At 39.5% G+C, this 7,789-nt stretch overlaps 1 protein-coding gene across 4 annotated transcripts in view; it reads left to right on the plus strand.

The window, feature by feature from the left end:
• The window catches only part of MGLL (monoglyceride lipase), a 167,730-nt gene that overhangs the window by 78,769 nt on the left and 81,172 nt on the right, over nucleotides 1–7,789 (plus strand). The gene's annotated exons all lie outside the window — the stretch shown is intronic.

The following is a 7,789-nucleotide window of genomic DNA, read 5'->3' on the forward strand; positions in this document are numbered from 1 at the left end:
TCTGTGAAGATATGGTTATAGTATATATTCATATATATGTATACATATACATATATAGGCACACATATAAAGTCATATATATATAATTATATACTATAACCATGGTGGGTACATAATTATATACTATAACCAGGTGGGTACATTCCCACAGTTTTATGTATATATAATATGTATATATATATATATATATATATATATATATGGTTGTAGTATATAACCACATATGTGTGTGTGTTTTAACAATGGAAGAGCCCTGAGAGAAAATGGATAAATGAAGAGTAGGAACTTGATTTTTAAAAAATCATGAAGGAGCAGCTAGGTGGATAGAGCACCAGCCCTGGAGTCAGCAGTTCAAATCTGGTCTCAGACACTTAATAATTACCTAGCTGTGTGACCTTGGGCAAGCCACTTAACCCCACTGCCTTGCAAAAAAAAAAAATCATGAGACAGCTGTTTGAAATCACCATCTTCTGTCACTTCCCAGTGAGAAAAATTACAATTGTACAATGTTTCTCTCTGACATTTCCAAGAAGGATATCCCCTCCCCCCCTTAGCAACAACCTTTCATTACTGTAGTGAAACAGTGGATTTTCCCTGTTATTTTCTTGTCAAATCTGTCATTTTTTTAAAAAAGAAAGAAAAGAAATTTATAGGTAGCCCTTCCTGTCCTCTTCATATACATACTCACCATTGAGTTTCATGTTTCCTGCCATAGTAAATGGCAAATTTCATACAAAACTGCTATAAATTGAACAAAGACACAATATCTATAAAGAGTTAATAGTTGAATCTATGAGAATGAGTGAGCAGTCACGATGAGGTATAATTGCAGGCCCAAGAAGAGACAGTCCTCTCAAGGAGTCAGTGAGGAGCAGGCACAAAACTTAATAGCAACTTGGCAGATAACAGCTCCATTTCCATAGTGGTTTAAAGTTTCCAATTCACATTCCAACCTTTGAGCTAGATAGAGAGGGTATCATTACCTCATGTATGGATGACAAATCTGAATGGAGATTGAATGAATTTTCTATGATTGGTTGGTTGGCTCTTGTTCTTCATTGTGGAAGAAGACCAAAATGACATCACTGTTAGAGACAAGTTACAGTGTATACGACTGTGGCTAATCAAACCAATATGAGCCTAGAATGCACTACCACAAATTGTCCATGTGAATACTTGGAGTATTTAAACCTAAAAATTCCATGCTTCTTTGCTCATAGAGTACAGCATGCTCTCTGATGAGGGCACACCATGCTGGGTGGTCCCGTGCCAGTGACTACCATGCTGCAAATCAATTATAAAGTTCTTAAGAGAGAACTTCAGGTTGTCCTGGTATTGCATCTTCTGACTCCACCATGAGTGCTTGTCCTGGGTGAGTTCTCCATTAAATAGTCTTTCTGGCAAGTGTACATTTGGCATTTGAACAATGTGGCCAGCCATCATAGTTGAACTCTCTGGTAATGTTGGAATGTTTGGCAGTTTAGCTAAAGAAAGGACCCCAGTGTCTGGTATCTTCTTCTGCCAAATGATCTTCAGAGCCTTCCTAAGACAATTTAAATGAAAATGATTCAGTTTCCTAGCCTAGTGCTGGTAAACTGTCCAAGTTTCACAGGCCTAGAGAAGTGAGGTTGGCATAATGGCTCTGTAGACCTTCAGTTTAGCGATCAGTCTAATATGTCTTCTCTCCCACACTTTCTTTCTTTGAGCACAGAATTCAAATGTGTCAGAGCTAAGATTCCAACCCAGGTTTTCAGTGCTGCTTCTATTGCTGAAAAGAGTATGGGGTTCGCTCTATGGAGATAAGTCTCAGTCCCTCAGAACTCTTGGATATGATCAAATGCTGGGTGCAGTCAGAATTGCAACTACTCAGTGACTAACAGAATTCTGGGTCAAAGTCACTTTAGTCTCTCTGGGCTTCAGATTCCTCACCTAAAAATGGGGATAATAATTCTTGCACTATCTACCTTGTAAGAATTGTTGTCAGATTGTATGGCCACCAATAAGGTTGTTAAACAGCTTTCAAGCAAGACTCAAGTCTTCTGTAGTCTCTGATATAAATAGAAGAGAGAGAGACAGAGACAGAGAGAGAGAGAGAGAAAGAGAGAGAGAGAGAGAGAGAGAGAGAGAGAGAGAGTTGGAGAGAGAGCAAGAGAGCTAGCTAGCTAGCTAGATATAGGCAGGCAGCTAGGTAGATGGGCAGACAGATAGATCAATAGACAGATGAATGGATGATGGATGGATGGATAGATATAGAGAAAGAGAGTGAGGAAGAGCTGGAGCTAGCTAGCTCACACACACACAGCTAGCTAGATAGGCAATTAGGAAGATAGATAAATAGGCAGATATAGAGAGATAGATGGCAAATTAGATAATAGATGAATAGATAAATAGATATATGACAAATTGGATGTAGTAGATGGTTAGAACAAGAGATAATAAAAGTATTTATTTAGGATTTTCTCTGTAAAACTATAATCCATGATTCTTTCTCCATTCTGGAGCTCCTACCTACCTCTAGGCTCAGTGTAGGGTGTTATGGGTAATCATTTTTAGTATGACTTGAATTCCCATTCAGTGCATCTGCTATTTGTAGACAATTCAGGAACCACAAATCAAGTAATAAAGTATCTGAAACAGAATGGATGCAAAGCAATTCAAGGAAAATAAATGGGTAACAGAATAATTCTCAGTCCTTTTCCTCCCACTTCTCCTCCCCCTCCTTATACAAAAAGGGTACAACCTCCTACAGATTTTGGAGGGGAAATAGCAACTTCTAGGGTACTTGTGTAGGGTAGAGAAATATCCCTTCTGTGCATGGATGGACAGGGTGAGGAAAGAATTAGTCATTCCCCATCTTCTCTCAGCTTGGTCTTAGTAATTGCCATGGAGATATGTAGACCCTTCTCTGCTATAGGCATTTCCCTTCTCTCTGGTTCCATAGTCATCAGGATTATTCTGGGGCTCCTGGGTTCTGGGACATCATAGCAGCATTTCCCACTCCACCTCTCCTTCTCAATATGGCCAAGGACTTCACTTTTTGTTAAGAATTCTGCCTGCGAGAAGGTTCTGTTGCTACTATTGGACCTTCCTACAAGCTTATGGCTGGGGAAAATAGCAACTTCTAGGGTACTCATGTAGGGTAGAGAAATATCCCTTTCTGTGCATGGATGGATAGGGTGAGGATCTGTGGCTCCAAATATTTTCAGAATAGTCTGTGATTCTTCAATCTCTGCACAAGTCTCATGGATTCTAATATTCGACTTTTCTCAATTTCTGCTCACTAATTCTCTTGCTTCCACCATTATTGATAAAAGAGTCCAATGGGAGTCAGCCATTATTGGAAAGCACTATAACAGAGCTGTTCCTTTGAATGAAGGCTAGTCCAAGAAACCTAATTCTTGTGGGATTTCAAGTACCTTCTGCCAAGCTAGATACCCAATCTTCCTGAACAATAATTAGCTACCCTTACAGCCATATCTGCTCCCACAGTGGACTCTCCAGGTCTTGGAGGCCTTGGAAATGGGGATTTGGAAGTCTTTTGGTTTCTGCTCCTGACTAGTCTCTTTATGGAAGCATTGATTGGGTGACTACTGGGGACTTATTTGGGAACGGCAGCCCAGAACATCTAAAATTTCTTCAGTGCCAGAAAGGGATCATCCCAATTTGTTGTGGATACAATGCTAAGCACTGGAGATAGGAAAAATAAAAACAAAAACCTACTCTGCCCTCAAATAGCTTACATTTCTTAGGCTGGCTAGGAATGCAAACAAATATAAGACCATTCTAGAAGATTCAGAGAAGACTGCCAAGGACTCATCTCTGTAGTTCTTGTTCTTCACAGTTTATAGACCACTTCCCTCACATTGACCACATGAGGAAAGTAATACTATCATGAGGAAACTGAGGCTCAGAGGCCCCTGAGTGACACACACACACACACACACACACACACACACACACACACACACACACACACACACAGTCATTCAGGGTTGAGGAGGCAATGCCTCCTACCCTAACTGTACCTTACACCCCAACTTTATCTCACACTCCAACTGTACCTTACACCACACCACCACTGTACCTTACACTACAACTGTACCTTACACCACAATTCCTTACAAGATAATGGCACCGAAGCCAAGTGTTTCTAACCCTCTAGTAGCTTGTGACCTGGCAGCTATTTAGAGGCAAATATGCAAACACTCCAAAGACTCATGCCCTAGAAAAATGTCAACTCTACTAACATGGACATATGCTAAAAGGCATTTTATCCAGGGCTCACCAAAAAAAAAAAGCTTTCCAATTTTATCAACCCTTCTCCCTCCCCTCTGTTCAGTTCCCTCAGCTGCTAAGTGGGAGGAAGTGAGGGGAGGTTGGCCAGGAGCACTTGGATAAAGGGGGTGGGAAACTGGGAGAAACTGGCAACATAAAAACTAGTGTGCTTCTGCCCTCCACCCCCCACTTCCCCATTTCTTGAGGAAAAGGCAGGGAATGAATCTAGCCCCAAGAAAGTATCTCCAGGTTTTTGTCTCTCACTTTGCCAACCTGTTTTCATTTGGATTTCAGAGCTCCTAATAACAACATAGTTATTAGGTAGGTGGTGTTGTGGATAGAGTGGAATCTTCTTGAATTCAAATCAAGCCACAGGACCCTTAGTAGCTATGTGACCCTGGGGCAAGTCACTTAACCCTGTTTGCCTCAGTTTCCTCACCTGTAAAATGAACTGGAGAAAGAAATGGCAAAACCATTTCCAGTATCTCTACCCAAGAAAATCCCAATTGGGATCACAAAAAGTTTGGGTATGACTGAAACACAATTTTTTAAAAAACTAGGATCAAAGACTTCAATCTGGAAAAGACCTTGAAAGTTCTTGAGTTTCAATCATTTTATGGTTGAGAAAACTGAGGCTCCAGAGAGTTGCCCACAGTCATTTACCTAATAAAGTGTTCAGGTCTTCTGGTTCCAAGTTCATTTCCTTTTATAGTCACCATAGCCAAACCTGAAATCTAGCCTAAAGTGAAAAAAAAGGGTGTTTTATAAAAGTGTTTTAAAATTGTCTTTCCTTGGAGGGGAAAATGATTTAGTTTTGTTTTTGAAGATGGTGGGATTGGCACTAAGGGGCAAATACCTAAATAGGCTGCCCATCTTGTTTACTCCAGTCTCTTGGAAAACATTGGAAAATTTTGGTTTGCACTAACTTCAACTTTGTGCTAATCAAAAAACCCCCAAAACTCTGGGGACACAATTTGTATCCTGGGACTTATGTAACCCCCACGTGAAGAAGTAGTTTGTTGTTTACAAGGGCAGATATGAATGGGAACACAAGGCAGCTCAACTGGATAATTTAGGAGAGAACAATAATGCCCCAGAGAAAGTAGCAAGCACAAATGCAATGACAGCTTCACTTATCAGGTACCTATGAGACTCAGACCATCAATTATCCAGTGACTAACAAAACTTCTCTTTTATCTCTAAAGAAAAATAGCTAAGAAAAGCCAAGTTTTGGCATTTCAACAGATATAATCTCATCTAGTGGGCAGTGGAAAGGTTTTTTAAAGGGTTAAACTTTCCACACCCAGCAGTACCTCAGCTATAGCTGAGTCTATAAAGTCAATAAAGACTTGAAAAAAAGAAAAAGAACCCTTTTGGTCAGATGCCTCTGGAGCACTTAACTGTTTTTATTGACATTTACTTACTTTTCCTTCTTTTTGCTTTCTTATGAAAATCCAGAGTTCTTTAGCAAACTCTACATTGGTGAACAGAGAAAAGTTAAAATTAATCTGTTCTAGGAATTAGGCATCTTCTAAAATACATTTGCCTTGGGAATAAGAGGCCTGGGTTTCAAGTTTTACCTTTACCACTAACTGATGATGATAATTATGTTTGTCCTTCTTTCTCAAAGAAGAGTGATACCAATACAAGCATGTGAATTGGATTTCAGGGAGGGGGTGCTGTGCTAAGTCACACCTCACTTTCTTCTCCAGACCATCTGAGTTCAGAGCCAGATATGAATCAGGACGACTGGAGATAGCCCTGGATGTGAGGCAATCAAGGTTAAATGACTTGCCCAAGGTCACGCAACTAGTAAGTGTCAAATGTCTGAGGTTGGATTTGAACTCCTGATTCTAAGGCATATGCTCTATCCACTGAGTCACCAAGATGTCCTGCTACTAACTATATATATGAACTCAGGCAAGTTATTTGCTCTGGATCTCAGTTTCCTAATCTGCAAATTGAGATTGTTGGAATAGATGACCTCCAGGTGGCTTGCCCTGGGTCACACAGCTGGGTGATTGTTGGGGTGTCTGGGCCAGATTTGGGCTCAGGTGTTCCTGGCTCCAGGGCTCGTGCTCTGTCCAATGTGCCACCTGGCTGTACCTATTATTATTATTATTGTTATTTTTAATTTTAATTTTCCTCTTTCCTTTATTGCTCATGCGGGTCTATATTTTTTGGAGGAGGGGCTATTATGTTTACTTTTAAAAAAGAATATTTTTAGTAATGTATAAAAAACATCATTTGTACAAAAATAAGAATAAAGAAAGAAAGAAAAAGAAAGAAAGAAAGAAAGGAAGGAAGGAAGGAAGAAAGGAAGGAAGGAAGGAAGGAAGGAAGGAAGGAAGGAAGGAAGGAAGGGAGGAAGAACGAAAGAAAGAAGAGAAAGGAAGAAGAAAGAAAGAAGAAAGAAAGAAGAAGAAAGAAAGAAAGAAGGAAGGAAGGAAGGAAGGAAGGAAGGAAGGAAGGAAGGAAGGAAGGAAGGAAGGAAGAAAAGAAAGAAAGAAAGGAAGGAAGGAAAGAAAGGAAGGAAGGAAGGAAGGAAGGAAGGAAGGAAGGAAGGAAAAAAGAATAGATGACCTCTAAGGTCTTTTCCAACTCTTTGATTCTATGTTAGGTTAATTTGCAAGATGGTCACTGAGGATTGTCTTAATTTTTCTCATAATAGAGGAAGTTTTCCTAAAGGAATTAGATTGGAGTCTTATTTTTTTTTTTTGCCCTAGATTATACTTATGATCCTGCTGACCTAAAGGTTCAAGTCAAGTTGAGCTTGACTTAAAATATTGGAATTTTTGGGGGTGGCTAGGTGGCGCATTGGATAAACCACCAGCCCTGGAGTCAGGAGTACCTGGGTTCAAATCCGGTCTCAGACACTTAATAATTACCTAGCTGTGTGGCCTTGGGCAAGCCACTTAATCCCATTTGCCTTGCAAAAACCTAAAAACAAAATAATGGAATTTTCAAATTTTCATCATCATCATCATTGGAGCAGCAAAAATTCCTCTATCTGCAGAGGAATGATGAATATATATTGAGAAATTTCAAAGGCATGCAGGAAAGATGATGAAAATCTTCCCTTTAAGCCTATTGAAATGCCAATGTAATAAGAATTTTTTTTCAACCCGATGAAAAATGACATAGTGAAACTTTTTTATTTCAGGTTAGGGGAAAAAACCACCATTTTCCTTTTTTCTCCCCTTGAGTCTCAGATCACTAGAGCTTTTTGTGGATTGCTGTTATAAGATAGGAAAAGTAAAGAATAAACAGACAGAACACAGAATGTCAGAACTGGAAGGGATTGCAAGAACCTAGAATTTTAGAATGGGAAGGAAGCACAAGAGATCATCTCTTCAAAATCCTCCATTTTAAAGGTGAAGAAATAGCCGGAGAGTTTAAGCAACTTGTCCAAGGTAACCTTTTATCCTGGTGACAGTTGATAAATAAATTTCATCTCCTTCCTCCAGTAATACTAATACTATTATTAATAATAGTCTTAGACCTTGCATTCTTG

The sequence above is a fragment of the Macrotis lagotis genome, chromosome 8 (genome assembly GCF_037893015.1).
Source record: "Macrotis lagotis isolate mMagLag1 chromosome 8, bilby.v1.9.chrom.fasta, whole genome shotgun sequence".
NCBI lineage: Eukaryota > Metazoa > Chordata > Mammalia > Peramelemorphia > Peramelidae > Macrotis > Macrotis lagotis.